Source organism: Monodon monoceros, unplaced genomic scaffold (assembly GCF_005190385.1).
Source record: "Monodon monoceros isolate NGI ecotype Baffin Bay Population unplaced genomic scaffold, NGI_Narwhal_1 Super_Scaffold_8, whole genome shotgun sequence".
NCBI lineage: Eukaryota > Metazoa > Chordata > Mammalia > Artiodactyla > Monodontidae > Monodon > Monodon monoceros.
This window is the reverse complement of record NW_021703785.1, coordinates 26,646,470-26,667,072: the sequence shown is the minus strand read 5'-3', so window position 1 is coordinate 26,667,072 and position 20,603 is coordinate 26,646,470.

The following is a 20,603-nucleotide window of genomic DNA, read 5'->3' as shown; positions in this document are numbered from 1 at the left end:
GTGGATTTTTTCAATTTAGAAACTGTCTAACAATTTTGATGAAAATATTCCTCTATTATTTGTTTGATAATTTCTCTTTCTCCATGTTTTTGCTTTTGCTTATTCTGGATCTCCTATATGTAACTTGTTACTAACCTTCTAATTTTCTTAACTATTTTCTCATATTTTCCATATATTGTCTTTTTTTATACACTCTAAGTGATCTTACATTTATCTTCTAATTCTTCTAGTGCATTTGTTATTTGGGCTATTGGATTTTTTGTTTCCAAGAACACTTTCTTGTTAACTGGGGGTTTTATTTCATAAGTGCATATGTCCTTATCTCTGAGAACACTAACTGAAGTCTTTTCCTCCTTATTTTGATGTACATTGTCAAGATTTCCTTGTCCTATTCTTTTGCTATTATTTTGTATTTGTTCTTTTTTTTGCCTTTTAATTTTGAAGAAATTACCTAGTAGCCATTATTTCATACCCATAGGCAGCACTACAGAGCTGACTGGAAGCTCTGTTGGCCTGCGTGAGTCTTGTCAACCTCACCGAATGGTGACTAGGGAGCACCCAGACTTCCTCATGTAGAGAATTCCCACATGTCAGTATCTGGAAGCACTGTCTTTGTGGCATTTCAGGCTCTTCAGGAAAAATCTAGGAACAAGGGGCAACGGGGAGAGAACAGTGTACGCCTGGCTACAGGGGTTCTGGAAATGGGACTGGAGAACAGGCCGAAGACGTTGGGAATTCCATTATTGATTGTGCAGAATTCTACTTACACTTCATTTTTTCAGCTCCCAGCTTCACTCTACTCATCTCTGTGCTCCAAGTCGAAAGTTTTTCTGGTTGGATTTGTTCAGTGATTCAACTTTCCATTTTCCTCTTAGGATAGTGGAGGGAAGGGGGTGGTGACACAAGGTAGCAACTCTTCTGTCTATAGGCTTTCATCCAATCTTGAGTTTTTCACCAAAGTCTTACCTCGACTTACTTCATGATTCGGAGTCCTCAGGGCCCGTTCTACTAGGCAATTTAATTTGCTTCTTTTCTATTCTTGTAGTATGTATGTATTTTTATCTCTCCTAGCTATTAATCATGGTTTGTTTTTAATTTTTCTTCTGATCTCTACATGTGCTGGGTATTTGCCTCTTTCTGTCTCTCAAAAGTCTCTTGAAATTTCTTGTCCTCCCCTGCCATCTCTCCCATTCTCTTTGTCTTTGCGGTCTACACCTTCTTAAAATACCATTACTGCCATGTCAGATCTGTTCTACAAAGGAGAGAAAATAAGAGTGTATAGTGAATCCATCATTTTCTCCCATTCACCCTTTCTTTATAAGATCTGTGAAATGTTGAGAGGCAACTAGGTTCAATGGGAAGATCTTGAGTTTGGGGTTAAACCTTCCTGTTTCAAATCCCATCTTTGTTACTTAGTGAGCGTGTGATTTTCTGCCCATCACTCAACTCTCCTGCCAAGTCCAGCAGAGACGCCTGGGAAAGCACTGACCAAAAAGCCGCCATCGAATTGGGCAATTAGAAGGTCATTGGTGACCTTCACTAAAGTAGTTTCCATAGAGTGATAAGGGCAGAAGCCAGGCTACACTGGGGTTTGTCCATTGATTGTGCTTCTGTCTGCCGTGCAAGGCTCCTCCCGCACACTTTCTAGTAAAGCTGTGAGTTACTCCACACCTTTTGGTCTCTGCTTACTTTGCCAGCTGCTTTAGCGCTTCAAATGTGTTGCCACATGTATCCAGGCTTTTCCTTCAAGGCTCATATAAGCCAGCTGTTACAACAAGCTTCAAAATGCTCCCCGCAAACTGGCAGGAGCCTGAATGCCCTCGGAGCTCCACAGGGACCAGGTACGTGCAGTGTAGCTGGAAAATTGCTTTGGAAAGGCTATGTGGAAGAGAAGGTCTGCGGAGGGAGCAGCTCAGCACAGAAAACATGGCCTCTCGCCAGTCATATACTCGGAGAACAAAAAATATGGCAGGGAGAGCAAAGAGCAAGAAACCTCTCTTAGCCTTTTTTGGCATGTTAGGCTGCCAGACCTGATGTAATTAGCCTGGGTCTTCCATCGTAAATCCAGCCCAAGTGGAAAAGCTGATGGTTAAAGATGTATGGCTGATGGAAGGCAGAAATAAAGTGGATCACTTTGGATTACTTGTAACCCTTGTGTAGCAGGCAATCTCCTTCCAGATGGAAGAGTGCTTTGACCCTCAGAGGAAGGAATTCTGTAAGGGATCATTTCCGGAAGGTTTGAATTGTGAAGTTTTACAAACAATCCCACAGCTCCTTTCTGGGGCCCTACGTTCCAGTCAGTGTTTTGCTACTTCAACTGCAATGTTGTTTGTTTGTTTGGTGGGTTTTACTGCACAACCCATTTCCATAAACTGTTGCCCAGCTGCACACACTGGTGGAAAACTAGCTGAAACAAAAATGCCATTACTTATTCTGTTCAGAAAAGAATTTAAAATTCTGGAGACTAGGGAATAGTAAAATGAGAAGCTAAAAAAATACTTTTTAGCATAAAAGTTCAATGCCAATTTGGGGATCTTTGTACCTGAGGAATGATCTTTATGGATCATTTTTTCCCTTATGGAGCAAGGACTCATATATAATGTGATGTAATTGAATTTATTCTGCTGACTTTTAAAAATAATTCTTAACATTGCTTAAACAATTCTCCGAGAATGTGCTCATTTTAATCATCAGTCAGCGTTTTATTATATTATAATCCTTAATTGATTGACATTTAATCACAGTCTTTGTATTTTACTATCCCTTGTCTCGTAAGAGGCAATTTTCTCTTTACTGTAGTTTAACAGCTGATGAAAAAGATTTAAGGAAACCTGTAAACTTAAGATTGGTTAATGGTCCCTTATAAGAGAATATTACACTTCTAGGATCCATTGCACAGATGTGATACTCAATTGTAGAAATGTGCATGGGGTTTATTAAATTACAGCACAAATCTTCAGTCTTCTGAGCTATTGTCCGTGTTGGTATTGTTAGGCAAATTGGGAGGCACATTATTGCCTCCAGTTGTTCACATTACTGTGGTGTGATGTAGGCAGAGACAGCTGGCACCGCGCTGCAGCCAGCACAGCGCTGCTGCAGCTGCCGGGAACTGGGCCCAAGTGAAGGTCCAGCTCTGCTGACTCAGTGCTGGGCGGCTCGTGGAAGGTGTCCAGGACGCAGAAAATAAATAAACCAAGCTGGCTATCAGAGAGAGAGCGGGAGGGAGGAAGGGAGAGAGACATTGCACCTTATGTATATAAAATGATTTTCCTTGATTGTTTCTGGATTTTATGACTTCTCTGGTACCCTGAGTACCTCTGCAGAACTAATTGCTTAAAACTAGTCTCTGGACCTCTTTAATGGGCAGGCCCTTAGTTCTATTTGCTGCTATTTTTTTTCAGTTATATATATATAGATATAGATCAATATATTATATATAAAATATATAAATTTTATTCAGATTCTTTTCCATTATAGGTTATTACAAGATATTGAATATAGTGTTATACAGTAAATCCTTGTTGTTTATCTGTTTTATGTATGGTAGAGTGTATCTGTTCATCCCATACTCCTAATTTGTCTCTCCCCCCCCCTTTCCCCTCTGGTAACCACAAGTTTGTTTTCTATGTCTGTGAGTCTGTTTCCATTTTGTATACAGATTATTGGTATTATTTTTTAGATTCCACATATAAGTGATATCATATGAGATTTGTTTTTCTCTGTCTGACTTAATCCACTAAGTATAATATTCTCTAGGCCCATTCATGTTTCTGCAAATGGTAATAGTTCATTCTTTTTTCATGGCTGAGTAGTATTCCATTGTATATATGTACCACATCTCCTTTATCCATTCATCTGTTGATGAACATTTAGGTTATTTCCATTTCTTGGCTATTGTAAATAGTGCTGCAGTGAACATTGGGGTGCATGTGTCTTTTGGAATTAGAGTTTTCTCTGGATATATGCCCAGGAGTGGGATTGTTGGATCATATGTTAGCTCTAGTTTTAGTTTTTTAAGGAACCTCCATACTGTTTTCCATAGTGACTGCACCAATTTACATTCCCATGTTTGGTGCTGTTTTTTATGCAAGAAGGTGTTGCTGAGTTTTGTTTCATTTTTGTTAGGTTTTGGTACTTGTGGTACTGCTATATTTAAATGTAAGGGAAGATAAAGTGGCAGGTGCAAACACCTCAGATTTTGGGGTCTGAAAGACCTAGATGAAAATCCTCTCCTCACCACTAATTACCTATGTGACATTGGGTAATGGGTCTAATTTCCCATGCCTCATTTTTCTCCTCTGAGGTGGGGATATGCTATCAGTCCTCCAAGGATTCCAGATAAGAGATGTAACTGCCCAGCACAGCATGCTGGGTTCAATAAGTTCACTGTAACTGATAGCTCTTTCACTGTTGTTGGAATTGTGATTTTTAGATAACAAAACCAAAGTTGGTTACAGTTTGAATAAGGACTTGAGTGAAGATTTCACACACCCACATCATTCAAAATCATATCTCAAAGTGGCACCTGAAGGCAGAAGGGCACAGTGGCAAAAGATCAGGTTCTCAAGTCACGTATGGATTCAAATATGCATGACCTCTGGCACGTTTAAATTTTCTCCAAGCCTTAGTTTTTCTCATCTGTAGAATGGGAATAATAATATCCCTTACCTAATAAGATTGTTCTGAAAATTAAACAAGTTCATGTATATAAGTATATTGTTTAGCACAGTATCTACCAAACAACAAGCCTTCATTAAATGTTAGCTACTATTCTTATGATAAATGTCAGTTGATGAATTTGATTCCTAGAAATAAGACCTCTAAACTTTGCTCCTTTATGTCTCTCATTTATTGAGAGACATATGGTCCGAGGTCTAATTCTGTTTAAAATCTCCTTTCTGGATGCCTTCTCCTTAGGCTCTTCTGCAGTTTGGCCTGAAGATTTTAGCTAATCTTAGAAAAAGAAATTAGGCATATATTATTGTTTTCTGATAAATACTCGTTCATTCAATATTTATTAACTGAATGAATATTGTATTTCAGAAACAATGTTGGGTTCTCAGCACACAAAAATGAATATGACAAAACCCCTTCCCTCAAGGAACGTATGGTCTGGAAGGGGCCAGAGGTATCCATGGAAATAAATTCATGCTGCAAAATGTCACTGCTATGAAAGATGTTTATATAGGATATGGTGGGGTCCAAAAATGAAATCCAAATCCACATGGACTGGGGTAGAGGACCAGAAAATTCATAAATTCAGTCAACAAGAATTAAGTACCTACTATGTGTTAGACACTAGACGTATGAAAATGGTACAAAGATGTATGAAACAGGATGCCTATCTTTCTATTTCTGCATCGCCCCTCAGGAGGGTATTGGTTCCAGAATATTCTGGAATATTCCAACATATCCATTGGGATATTCTGATTAAGATACCCTGCGACTTCCTCTTGCCGAAGCTAACGGGCAGCATGCAGTTGATAAAATTGAACATTGCTTCCTTTTTGAAACTTTGTAGACATGTTCCTACCTGATGGGCAGTGCTTCTCAGCTTTCTCTGAAGCCCCCTTGCTCTTTGTTTTACCTCTACATAACTGAGTACTTTAGCACAGCCCCTACCATTATTGAAAATGATCGATTCCTGTATTTGTGTATTTGTTTAGTACTTTCTCCCTTTATCTTTGTATTCCTTGAACTTAGAATGTTGCTTGGCACATAAATGCTCAATAAATATTGGTTAAGTTTACTTTTAAAATAGGGGGCTCACAACTGAGCAGTCAGTTACATACTATCTAGATCATTATTATACAATAATTGCAGTAAATTGCAGCTACTCAGAGAAAGCTTTCTTGAGCTGAGGCTGAACTGAATGGCTAAATAGAGGCATAAGTGTGGAGCTGTGTAAGGATTTCCAGTCCACAGGAGGCTGAGGGAAGCAGGAACCAGCTTGGCCCAGGACGGAAAGCATAAGAAGGTAGGGGTTTGCATTTGAGTGGAGCCCCATCATTTCTTATTTAAAATTTTTCTTTTATTGTTAGATTCTTCTCAATCTATTCCTAGTGATCTTCACTGACATTATAAAAATGTAGATGCCATCACGAGTTACTGGGCATATCTCGGGGAACCACTCTGAGCTGAGTCTGTGGGAATCTCCAGCGCCAGTATGTATTCAGATGCATGCTAATTGCAGGTGACAGCTTTCATTTTTTCCTACTTCTCCCCCAGCCAGTTGCCACTCTCTGCAGAAGACAGGGTGATGGCAAAGACCTGTGGGCTTTCACTCTACATTTTTCTGTTGCCCAGCAAACATTTCACCTCCAAACTGACATGTGTCTTTGTGGTTTCAGGATGAGGAACTAAAATGAAAGAGGTAAAAACAACTTGGCTGATTTAGTCATTTTGTTTGAAAGATCAATCAGTTTCCTATGAGAAATTTTCTGGGATGGGAACCAAAGTAGCTGACATCCAAAAGCAGCATCTCCACTCCTGGCTCTAACGGTGATGCTCCATTAGCTGTCAGCAGTAATCACACTTACATCCTCCTTCCAGGCCTCCAGCTATGAGGGGACGCTGTTACGCTCTCCCTGTCTGGCTGCAAAGCACTCGACAACAAACATACAAACAGACCAGGCTGAGTGCTGCTGGGAGTGCATCCCTGGCACGGGGGCCTCTCCAGCAGATGTATGCAAACTCACCTGTGCTGTGCTTGGCACAGGCTATCAGGACCCATCACTGGGCACCCCCGTGAGGAACTGTCCCCACCTGGATCTGAACTGCTTCCCGCACCCCAGGACAGCAAGCCACTGCTGGAACTGGAAGGGTCTCTCCATTAGCTAATGGTGCGAGTATCTGCTGCCTCTGCTTTTGTGTAGGGAGCCAGAAAGGATGCTGAAGGAAGGCTACCTTGTCTTAGCCTTTGTCAGGAATGTTGGTTTGAAAAACACACAGATATATGCACACAAGGTTGGATTCTGATGCTTTTTCCTTCCTGCCTTTAAATATTTCAGTGACCTAGCAAAGTATTCACTCATAATGAACCCCCTCAAGGAAGCGTGGAGTAGCTCAGAACATATTGGGTTAACTATTTTTCCTCAGGCTTTTGATTTATGGAATGTATCTCCACTCCTCATTTTCAGATGAGCGTGGCTATGGCTTTGCACTGAGCCTTGAGCATTAACTCCTTATTAAAAAGGACTTCCAGGTACCCCTGGGCTCAAGGAGGGCCTCAGGCCAAGGTAATTAAAACATAGCCTTGAACAGCATGGCCATATGATATGTGGTCCTGTGATGAGAGATTATCAATTTATTTTAATTACAAAAAAAGGCACATACTTCCAAAATAATAAATTGCCTCAGACCCCACATTTGATTGAAAGATGATTGTCAGAGGGGTTAATTTTCACCTGGAAAACTCCTATTCATTCTTTAATACCCTTCTCTGTTTGTGAAGAAACAGGTCTCATTTGTGAAGTCTCACCAAGACAGTTTATCACCTTTTCATTTTTACTCCTGTTAAATTTTATTTTTTAATTGAAGTATAGTTGATTTACAATGTTGTGTTAGTTTCAGGTGTACAGCAAAGTGATGCTGTTATACATATACATATATATATATATATATATATTCTTTTTCAGATTCTTTTCTGTTATAGGTTACTACAAGATATTGAATACAGTTCCCTGTGCTCTATAGTAGGTCCTTGTTGTTTATCTATTTTATACATAGTAGTGTGTCTCTGTTAATCCCAAACTCCTAACTTATCCCTCCCCCTTAAATCTTGTTTATAAGTTGCTTTGTAATTATTACCAAATAGATACAAATACTCTCTTCCTCCCCACCCCCACCCCCCCGCAACATATGCTCTTCTCAACTTGTTTTGAAAGAGGCAGCATTCCTGGTCTTTCTTGCGTTGTCTCATCTTTTATTGAAACATGAAAACAATCTCTTTACGAAGAAGAGTCCAAGGGTAATGATTACGGGGGACGTAAACGGGAGTGGGGCGGGTAGGGGGGACTGTGAAGAAATGGGGAAGACGTGACCGGACAAAAAGTAGCAGCAGCTACTAGCATCAGCAGATTGTAGCTGTGCAGAAATGTGAGTGCAATGCAACTCGAGTGCCCCTTTCTTTAAGAAACGCCAAAAGTAAAGCTTTTTTTTAAGTCCAGATTCACTCATCACTAAATGTTGGCTCAAGCTTATTTTTGTAATACTGCGCCAGCCAAATACATTCCATCCGCAGGCACAGTTTGCCCAAAAGGCTGCCAATTTACAGGACCTATTTTTCCCTCTTCTGTCTGCCCCGTCACTCACCAGCATCATGTGTTGGCACCATGGAGCCGAGAGGAGGAAGGATGCCTAAGAGTGTAGCATGCTACCCCAGCCCACCGAGCCACGTGAGTCTTGGGCTCTGCCTGGTCTTCCCTACCTCCCCGACCTGTTTTTCCCCTGCCTGGGAAGATCTGCCCAACTCTGTCTGAACTCCTGTTCATGAGACAAGGTCCAAATGTCCCAGACAGTCCTTTCTTCTCTGTATTCTTTTAGTACTTTGTTAAGGTTCACTCACATCAATACTCTCAAATATCAGTGTACATCCGAATGGGCGTACATCTGGAGGGCTTGTTAAAACGGACTCCTGGGCTGCATCCTTAGAGTTTCTGATTCAGCTGGTCTGCAGTGGGGCCCGAGAATTTGCCCTGATGCTGTTGGTCTGGGGACCACATTCAGAGAAGCCCAGCCTTACACTCGGGGCTCTGTAGAGTTTATCTGTGGATCTCCAGACCTGGCACAGTCAGTAATCCTTTTATTAATGACATTAATGACAGTCACTTTGGCGTCCTCATCAAGCCGATCTAATAAACATCCGCCTAATGTCAACGGGAAGGTAGTGGTGGAGCCACTCACCCCCTTGGAAAACTTTCACACACTTGTAGAACTAAAGAGCTTGAAGGGTCCTTCGAGATCATCTAGTTAAATCTGGACATTTTATAAATGTAGATACTAAGGCCACTTGTCTGAGCTGATTCTTCTTCATTTTCTAGTTACATTCCACTTTCCAAGGTCTGCCTTCTTATATCAGTTAAATTTCTGGGTTTTCCTCTAAAACACAGAAAAGGCATGATAAATTTTGGAAATTTCCTGTTGGGATATGTGGAGTCAGTTAAAATGATGAATGCTGCGTAAAGCAAAATATTTTTGTGAAGTTTGTTGCATTAGCTGTATATTTACATTTTCCTCCGGTCACTAATTTTCACATGCCCAGGAACCATTCCAGATGTGGACCACGGAAAGTGAAAAATATACCTAATTACTTCTGCTTAAGCTACTTACATTTATCTTTTAATAGTGCTACATTCTCCTTGCAAAACTGAGGAAGACACAAATGATACCTGCAAACCCTGTTAGTGGGTCACACTGCCCTTCAACTCTACAATCAAATATATAGCATATTTTAAAACAGATTTCTTACAAAAAATTTTAATGCAGCAACAACTCTTAGCACATCATAGTTCAGTCTTTCTCCCCAAATGGTGAAGGCATCCTCCATTCAGCTCATTGTGTGATACTGGCCCCATTCCCTCCCTGACTCTTACCACTACCCTATAGGATTCTAACTTCCATGCTGATCATTCAGCAAACCTGACAAGTATTTACTGAGTATCTATTGTATGGTAGGCACTGTTTTATGTGTTATAAATCTAGTAGCCGAACAATATAATGTTAAGGTCTTGCCTTTGAGGGGCTCTGGTCTAGTGTGGGTTGGTCTAGTGGGATAAGTATTATGAAAAAGCACAACAGGGTAAAGGCAAGGATGATATTGAAGGGGGGAGGGCCATTTTACACAGAGGGTCAAAGAGGCAGCCTTTGAGCTTGACCTGTCGTAGATGGAAATGGTGTGCGGAGACTTGAGCAGAGGGAACAGCAAGTGCAATAGCCCTGCGGTAGGAACGAGCCTGTCATTTGTAAGAAATGGCAAGAAGGGGGCTTCCCTGGTGGCGCAGTGGTTGAGAGTCCGACTGCCGATGCAGCGGACGCGGGTTCGTGCCCCGGTCCGGGAAGATCTCACATGCCGCGGAGCGGCTGGGCCCGTGAGCCATGGCCGCTGAGCCTGTGCTCCGCAACGGGAGAGGCCACAACAGTGAGAGGCCTGCGTACCGCAAAAGAAAAAAAAAAAAGAAATGACAAGGAGGCCAGTGTGGATGAGGTGGAGGAAAGGAGGGAGTTGGCTGTGGAAGGGCTGGGCAGAGTCAGATAATGGGGTAAAATTTAAGTAGGTCAGAGTCCTAATGGAAACGGCAAACTTTAGAAGGGTTATAGCAGGAAAGTCACGTGAACGAGTTCGTTTCATAGGGTTCACTCTGTTGTGTGGGGGATTGACTCTATGAGCTGTTAGTGATGGTCAGTAGTATAAGGGGGGGGGTCATCAGGAGGGTGGTGCGGTGACCCTGGGCAGAGAAGGTGATGCGCTGAAATAAGTGAGGGTGGAAGACATGAGAATGGTCCAACTGGGGCTATATTGTGAAGGCATTTCAGCCATGCTCATTAGCTTGAGTCGGAGGGGAGACGTCGAAGGACTGGCTTGATCTAAGGGTGGAGGAGGTTGGCTGTCAAGACAGATGGAGAGAAGGAAATGGGGTCAGAGATCCATGGGTGCCAAGGAAGAGAGGCTGAAATGAAAGGCCAGTGTTTCCGGATGAGAACAAAACGAGAGCTGCAGGAATGGGCTGATGAGTTGAGAACAATGTGGGATTAAACTGTGGGATTAAAATAATTGATGGGGCTTCCCTGGTGGCACAGTGGTTGAGAGTCCGCCTGCCGATGCAGGGGACACGGGTTCGTGCCCCGGTCCGGGAAGATCCCACATGCCGCGGAGCGGCTGGGCCGGTGAGCCATGGCCACTGAGCCTGCGCGTCCGGAGCCTGTGCTCCGCAACGGGAGAGGCCACAGCAGTGAGAGGCCCGTGTACCGAAAAAAAATTGATGAACAGCAAAAATGATAACAGTGAAGAATTACAGCCAGAGAGTAGAATGTTACCGTTTGGTCTTAGAGGCACAGCGATTCTGAGTTGCTGGTTCTCTCTGTTGTGTGTACATGTTTGTCCTCACTCAAGAAAGACCGACTGGATCCCCATCCGTTTTTTAGTTTTTCTTTTTCCATCAGTGTTAATTATGGTCATCATGTTCCACTGGTTGTATCTCCTGACTCATCCTGCTTCACTCCTCACTTTAAAATCCTGACCTGATTTATTATAGTCTTTTAACTTTTCATCCATTTATGCCATCATTTAAACACCTTTAGTTTAATAGCTGATTAACTTCCTTCTAGTCTGGAAACCTAAATCTCATCACCTACTGCTTTCTTGTCTCCTCTATGATGTTACTGTTTTCTGAATAACCTTGAAGGTAACACCTTTCTGGCTTGATCTGATCCCTGCTACCTCTCACCCTCACCTGTCTCCAAGAAGCCTGCCTCATTCTCTCTGATAGGACTCACACACGGGGAACCACAGGGTATAGAGTGGATTGCAGATGTAGGTTGGAGGTGAAAGCCACCACAGAACAAGAAGGCAAGAAATTGTGGAGTTGGTAGAATGGATGAATTTGATTTTCAGGTTAGCACTACAAAAGACAGCGGGCCCTCTTCACTGCCTCTCAACCCTACAATTTCACTGGAATGTTAAGCTTCTTTCTAAGATGATTCTTGGACATCTCTCTTCTTGAACCTTCAACAACTCTTCTGTCTTCCGATTCTCAGCTGATAACTTTACATATTATATCTCAGGAGGAAATAGAAAATCAAAAAGAACTACCTCATTTTACCACCACCAAATCTATCAACTGACTTTTCCTTTGGACGTATACTCTATCTTTCCTTCTTTAATGATGCCCCTCAACTTTTATCCACCTCTCCTATTGCTCTTGTTCTCATCTTCCTTCACAGCCAATCTTGATAGCCCATGTCCATGCCCACTTCTCCACCCCCGTTCATTCCTCATTGCACTGCAGTCCTGTTTCTGGCCTCCACTCCACTGAATTTGTGTAAGCTTGCAATAATTTCCTAAGAGCTAGATAAAATAAACAATGTTCAGGCTTTTAATTTTACTCAGTTTCTCTTGGTACTTAATTTACTCCTTCTTGGAACTTCTGGTGTAGCTGAGAAGCAATAAGCCCGCTATAGCTCTCTCTCCAACTGACTATGGCTAAAGGCTCTGTTCAAAATATAGAAAGCAGCCGTCTGAGGACTCTGAGAAAAACAAAAGCAGGTAGATTGGTGAGGGGAGTCAAATACAGAAAAATGGCCCATATGGGGAAATGTGAGTTTCCATTTTTTTCCCCTCTTTTTTTCCCATGGACTTGAGGCAAGGATGGTCCTCCACTGCTCCCGACATGGCAGTGCCATGGACATTTAACACTCTTAGATAAACTCTGTCTTTCCAGCCAGGAGACTGGGATATAAACCTCTGTGAGCTGAAGAAAATAGGGAGAAATTGCCATTTCTTTTTTTTCTCTCTCATCACTTGACAAGGGTGGGCTCCCAGTGGGACCCATGGGGTGGGTGGCACTGTAAGCTTAAACTAATGGACCATGTGTATGGGCTTGAGGAATTGGATAAAGGAGCCCCTGCAATCAGGAAGGTACTGAGGGGAGTCTCATTTTCTTTCTCTTTTTCTTCCTCCTCAGTTTGCCTGGGGTGGCCACAGTCATGGGGATTATGCAGTGGCAGCATGAGTAGCTGTAACTCCAAGATAAACTCCACTTTTTTTTGGCCAGAAGACGAGGGAAAGGGATTCCTTCCAACAAGAGAATATGAGAGAAATCCTGGAGATGAGAGATTTGGAGGAGGGGGTTCCCTAATTCTATGAATGAATGAATATAATTTCCAGGCTTACTCATGAGCTGTTTAGTTAAGGTAGACCCTAAAGAGCACAGCAAAACCTTTGAGAACTGACTTTTTTTTTCCAATTTTTGAATTTAATTTTTATACAGCAGGTTCTTCTTAGTTATCTATTTTATACATATGAGTGTGTATATGTCAATCCCAATCTCCCAATTCATCCCTTCACCACCTCCCCCCTCACCACTTTCCCCCCTTGGTGTCCATACGTTTGTTCTATACATCTGTGTCTCAATTTCTGCCCTGCAAAACGGTTCATCTGTACCATTTTTCTAGATTCCACATATATGCGTTAATAGACAATATTTGTTTTTCTCTTTATGACTTACTTCACTCTGTATGACAGTCTCTGGATCCATCCACATCTCTACAAATGACTCAATTTCGTTCCTTTATATGGCTGAGTAATATTCCATTGTATATACGTACCACATCTCCTTTATCCATTAGTCTGTCGATGGGCATTTGGGTTGCTTCCATGACCTGGCTATTGTAAATAGTGCTGCAATGAACATTGGGGTACATGTGTCTGTTTGAATTATGGTTTTCTCTTGGTATATGCCCAGTAGTGGGATTGCTGGGTCATATGGTAATTCTATTTTTAGTTTTTTAAGGACTCTCCATACTGTTCTCCATAGTGGCTGTATCAATTTACATTCCCACCAGCAGTGCAAGAGGGTTCCCTTTGCTCCACACCCTCTCCAGCATTTGTTGTTTACAGATTGATAATGCCCATTCTAACTGGTGTGAGGTGATACTTCATTGTGGTTTTGATTTTCATTTCTCTAATAATTAGTGATGTTGAGCAGCTTTTCATGTGCTTCTTGGCAACCTGTAGATCTTCTTTGGAGAAATGTCTATTTAGGTCTTCTGCCCATTTTTTGATTGGGTTGTTGTTTGTTTAATATTGAGCTGCATGAGCTATTTATATAGTTCGGAGATTAATCCTTTGTCAGTTGCTTCATTTGCAAATATTTTCTCCCATTCTGAGGGTTGTGAGAACTGACTTTTAATTTAAACTCTCACCCAGGTCTCATACTTACCCTTGAGTGGCACATGCTCACAGCAGACCCAAAGTAGAATATCAAAGTTTTGAGAATTGAACTGACATTGAAACCTTCATCCGCAGAAAGTGAGGCATAAATTTCAATCTGAAAATTACTGGGTTGCGTGCCTGGTAAAAATAACAAACAAAAATGAACATTCTCTCGAGGATTTACCCAGTATCTAGACTCTAAGCAACATAATACTAAAAATGTCTAGGATACAATAAAAAATTATTCAACTTACAAAGAACTAGGAAAATATAACTAATTTCAAAGGGAATCAATAAGTGACAGCTGGGATGATCCACATGTTCCAATTATCAGATAGAGATTTTAAAGCAGCTATTATATGTGTTCCATGAGGTAAGTACGAACACTTTTTTTTCTTTTGCGGTACACGGGCCTCACTGTTGTGGCCTCTCCCGTTGCGGAGCACAGGCTCCGGACGCGCAGGCTTAGCGGCCATGGCTCACGGGCCCAGCCGCAACGCGGCATGTGGGATCTTCCCGGACCGGGGCACGAACCCGTGTCCGCTGCATCGGCAGGTGGACTCTCAACCACTGCGCCACCAGGGAAGCCAGTATGAACACTTTTGAAATTAATGGAAAGATAGAAGTTCTCAGAAGAGAAATAGAAATTGTAAAAAAAAAAAAAAAAAATTAAAAATTATAATATCTGAAATAAATTTTTATTGCTTAATTTAAAAAATCTTCTCTCTTTGTCTTCCACTATGCAACCCCTTTCACATTTTTAATCTAAATCTGATAAATCCCTCTCTGTCTTCCACACCATCTTCTCTTCGTCCACTCGTCTCTTGCTTCTGTTCTTGGCTTTCTTTTCTTTTCACTACATATTTTCCTCTGTAAGCTTATGCACAACTTATCTACTCTTACTATTTCTTCCTCTTCACCTGTCATTCACTCTTTGTACTATATTGCCTTCAGGATCTTGCTTTTATCACCTCACAGAAATTGCTCCTATTTAGGTCATCAATAAAACTGTTCATGGCTAAATGTAATGGACAATTTTCAATCCACTTTATTGATTCTGTTTTCTGAATATGCCTCTATTAACTATAGTGCTAGGAAGAATAGATGCTTAAAATATTTGTTTGCATAAATGGAGGGCTACTCCCTCTGTTCCCATGTAAACAGACTTTCCTATTTAAAAAACAAAAAATCTCTTTGCCATTTCTTTAGGTTTCCTGTATGGATTCCTCTTCCTTTTCCCGTCTTCTACTTGCTAGGATTCACCAGTTTTATCTTCAGCCGACTGGCCTTCCCTGTTGACACATTTTCCTGGAGATCACCTACTGTCCTAATTTTGCTTAGAGGCTGTATGCTGTTGACACACAAATTATTTATCTGCAGTTCTAAACTTCTCCCAAGCTCCAAATGAGTGATTTTACTTACAAGCCTCACAATTACAGCACCCCCTGCCAAAACCTGATTTTTCTCCTGGGTTCTAGCATAGTTGGTGGCACTAACATCTTCCTGGTAGCCAAGGAAGAAACCTGAGAGAATCATCCCTCTCTTTCATCCTGGCTATATCTAATCACAGAGTTTGCTGGTTTTACTTCCTAAGTATTTCTTGAGTCCATTCTCTCTGCTCTATCCTCATGATTATTGCTTAATTCAGGCTTACTCTGTTTCTGATCTACAAAAATTACAGTCTTCCCCTTGAGTGTTTCAGCTTCTATTCTTTCTTCCTACAGTTCCAAACAGCTGCTAGAAAAAGTTCTTAACCACAGAAATATCATCATCTCCTTTTCTTAAAACCCGTAAATAGCCATAACTTTTTGTGTAGTAATTACCAAGGCTGTATTCCCCTCTGAAGGTCTTCCCAGGTTCCTTTCTTGCTACTCCCTGCCTCACATTCTAAACTCTAGCAATAATAAACTGCTTAGAGCTATCAAAATAACCCAGCTGTTATGATTTCATAAACATCTGTTTTGTTATATCTGTTGTCTGCAATATCCTTCTGCCATCCCATCTCTGCAAATAATAAACATAGTAATGATGTTTATTGAGCACCTACTATATGTCTGGGGCTATACCTTGCTCTTTTTTTTTTTTTTGCGGTACACAGGCCTCTCACCGTTGTGGCCTCTTCCGCTGTGGAGCACAGGCTCCGGACGCGCAGGCTCAGCAGCTATGGCTCACGGGCCCAGCCGCGCCGCGGCATGTGGGATCTTCCCGGACCGGGGCACGAACCCGTGTCCCCTGAATCGGCAGGCGGACTCTCAACCACTGCGCCACCAGGGAAGCCCTATACCTTGCTCTTGATATGTACCATTATTGCATTTAATCCTCAGAAGTGCTTTAATATAGGTATTGTAGAGCTATTATTATCTTCATTTTAGAGATGGAAAACCAAGGAACAGAGAGGTTTAAGTGACTTACACGAAAAAGAATAAAGTCAGGATCTGAATCCAGAAATTATAACTACAGAAACTATACTACCATGCTTCACTAGCCCAAAGAGGTTCTATCCGACTCTCTACACTCATTTCAAGCATCACCTCCAAGAAGACTTCTTTGAATAACGAACACCATCACCCTTCTAAACTTGATTAAAGGCCTCTCTATTGGTCTCCCAGAGCACTCTACACATCTCTTATAACAGGGACCATCTTGGAGGGCAATTATCTGTTCATGTGTCTTTTGCTTGCACTAGATATAATTCCTCTCTGGCAGGGATTATGTTTTATTGATCTTTGTATCCATAGCTCCTTGCAAAGTACATCACAGAGTAGCTGCTCAATAAGTAGTTGCTCAACTAAATGCAAACAGCTCTCTCTGGCCCAGACCTCTAAGTTTAAACAATTACTGGACATCTCTGCTTAAATCTCTTTGGTACTTGAGAACAACTTGGATAAAACAAAATTTATACATTCTCCTTACTGTTGCCCAAGGTTGTTCTTAACCTTGTGATCCTTTTCTTGATTAATGTATATCCAGTTAACCGAACCAGAAACCTGGAATCATACAAGATTTGTCTCTCTTTCATGCTCAATAATTCATTGATCAGCAACTGCTCTCATTCATACCCTCTTTACATCTCTTAAATCCTTCCCCTTTCCCATGATCCCATTGTACTTCCCTCCATCCCAGCAATTACTACAAAATACTCTGATTATTTATGCATATCATTCTCTCTCTTCCTGCCACTGGTTTGCAAACTTCTTGAGAAAAAAGGGTAACCTTTCATTTTTGTACCCCAAAGTCCTGTCTCTTGAGTGATGACTTGGGGCATGGTTCAAATGACCCATCTCATCTTCTAGTAGCTATTAGCTTATGCTTTGCAGTAACTTAAAGAGGAAACTTCTTTCGCCAGGGGTTATGCCTATGATAGCCATTAGAGCTGTTCATAAATATTCCATTTCTTCTCTCCTTCCTTTTGAAGTTAGGTCAGCATGATTTGCTTTGGCCAATGAAATAGAAGAGATTGGGTGATCTCTGGACAGAAGCTTTAAGAGATAGTGCAGAATTCACCATATCCCCTTCCTCTTGCTGCTGTGATCAGGGAAATGTGAGTGAATGGAGCCTTTGTCACATGAAATGTGAGTAAGGAATAAACTTTTGTTATATTGAGCCACTGAGGTTTTAGGATTATTTGTTACTGCAACATAACTTAGCCCATCCTAACTAGTATAGCATCCCTGGGTAATAGCATTTTTTCTCTTCTGGAGGAGTTGGTGCCAGGAAAAAGCCTGCTGCATGCCCCTTTCTTGCCTCACAGATGTTTTTATCCAGATAAATTCAGGTTAAAATTAGCATCAAGGGAAGCCTTGAAATGGAACTCCAGTCCCAACTTGGCAATATTCAACCTAAGAATTACGTGTGGAATGAAAAGGATAATCGTATTTGCTTTGAAGGATAATTATGAGCTAATTGTATGTAAGAATAGAGTAACTACATGTATTCATATACGTCTTCTTTTCCCTGCACTGAGTGTGCAGGGTGACCCAGTCAAGGAAAATAGGCCTTGTGGGGCAACCAAAGGGTTAATGCCACAAATACCTGACTGGGATTACTTAATTAAGACATTAAGTGAAAAGTTTGCCCCCAGAATAGCTTAACATGGGAAATAGGATAACATTATGACCAACTTATTAAGCACTCAGAGTTTGCAGTGCACCACTAATTACAGTCAACATCCTGGGAGAAAGCTCTATCGGTATTAATATTTCGATCACCAGTTCCTCCATGCTAGAAGAAGTAAATAGTTGAGACTGAGTCACCCTTCATTTACCATATTGCCCACCCTTCCTCCACAAGGAATCAAATGTCCAAATGATCCCAGAGTATTCAGGCATTGCTGGAAGTCAGTATGAACTCACTTCTCCTATTACTGAAATTCCTCTCAGGCCGCCATTCTGTCTCCTGTAGCTTCTCATCCTTTCACACTTTCTTTTCATGCTCTTTTATTATTATTTCCTATCCCCTAAACACATTGTCTATTTCTTTTGTCCACCATTTCCTTGCTTTCTGCTTTCACTTATACAGGAAGGAACTGTTTTCCTCTTCCAAGAAATCTGTCGTTGGTCAGAAAAGTCTTCACTTTGTGGTTCAGTCAGATGAACGCTTTCCCTCCAGGAGTAAACCAGACTCTCCTTCTATGGTCCCTTCTGTTTGGGAACCACAGGACACACCCAGATCTAGTGCCACCTCCTCCACTGAGCCTCCCTTGATTACTCTCGGACAAAACCAGCTCTGTGTCAGGCAGTGCTTGGTTCTCTTCTCTGTATCAGCACCACACTGTCGTATTTTGACTTGCCTTCCTAATAGTCTGTCTCCTACACCAGACGTAAAACTTCCTGAAGGCAGAGAACTTGTTTCATTCATCTTTACACCTCTGCCCCCTCTCAGAGCCTGGCATATTATTTTTAGGATAGAGACCATTTAGTCCCACCTGATGCTGTAGAACAGAAGTCTCAAATTGCAGCCCTGGGGCTGGATGAGACCAGCAGGCATGTTCCGTTTGGTCCACAAAGAGATGCCCAGCACAGGTCTTAAGTATTTCAAATCAATTGCCAATTTTAAGAATAGAGAGATTTATCATTTTAAAAACCTAGATTTCTAACTCTACCTTTTTAAAAAATGACAAGAGATTGGGCAACAACGAGCTCACATTCCAACGTCAAAGCAACTGCTCTAGCAGAGTAGCAGCCTCCCTCTCTGGAGTGGCCACAATGCTCCCAGTCTCCAGCTGAACGCAGATTGTCAAGACTGGCATAGGCAGAGCATAAGCCATCAGAATAGCACCTGAACAACAGGCTCCACAGGGACCACAGTTTTCAGGTCAGTGGTTTCAGGACAGAGCAGTCTTCTGATTATCAGACCAGCGATGAGGAATTAATGTTGACACAGGTGGAGACCTCTGGCCCGGGAAGCACTGGACTTGCTCCCTCTCGCCCTCAGGGTAATATTGCTTTGGTAATAGCTGCTTCAAACCACAGCATCCTTTCCATTCTGCTCCTCTGGAAAAATCTACTCAGAGTTCAGCTTCCAGTTTTAAGATGTGAGGACTTAAATAACAAGAGAGCACAGTGGTGATCTAGTCACTTTTTTTTTTAACATCTTTATTGGAGTATAATTGTTTTACAATGGTGTGTTAGTTTCTGCTTTATAACAAAGTGAATCAGTTATACATATACATATGTTCCCATATCTCTTCCCTCTTGCATCGTCCTCCCTCCCAGCCTCCCTATGCCACCCCTCCAGGCAGTCACAAAGCACCGAGCTGATCTCCCTGTGCTATGCGGCTGCTTCCCACTAGCTATCTACCTTACATTTGGTAGTGTATATATGTCCATGCCTCTCTCTCGCTTTGTCACAGCTTACCCTTCCCCCTCCCCATATCCTCAAGTCCATTCTCTAGTAGGTTTGTGTCTTTATTCCTGTCTTACTCCTAGGCTCGTCATGACATTTTTTTTTCTTAAATTCCATATATATGTGTTAGCATACGGTATTTGTCTTTCTCTTTCTGACTTACTTCACTCTGTATGACAGACTCTAGGTCTATCCACCTCATTACAAATAGCTCAGTTTCGTTTCTTTTTATGGCTCAGTAATATTCCATTGTATATATGTGCCACATCTTCTTTATCCATTCATCTGTAGATGGACACTTAGGTTGTTTCCATCTCCGGGCTATTGTAAATAGAGCTGCAATGAGCATTTTGGTACATGACTCTTTCTGAATTATGGTTTTCTCAGGGTATATGCCCAGTAGTGGGATTGCTGGGTCATATGGTAGTTCTATTTGTAGTTTTTTAAGGAAGCTCCATACTGTTCTCCATAGTGGCTGTATCAATTTACATTCCCACCAACAGTGCAACAGGGTTCCCTTTTCTCCACACCCTCTCCGGCATTTATTGTTTCTAGATTTTTCGATGATGGCCATTCTGAGCGGTGTGAGATGATATCTCATTGTAGTTTTGATTTGCATTTCTCTAACGGTTAATGATGTTGAGCATTCTTTCATGTGTTTGTTGGCATTCTGTATATCTTCTTTGGAGAAATGTCTATTTAGGTCTTCTGCCCATTTTTGGATTGGGTTGTTTGTTTTTTTGATATTGAGCTACATGAGCTGCTTATAAATTTTGGAGATGAATCCTTTGTCAGTTGCTTCATTTGCAAATATTTTCTCCCATTCTGA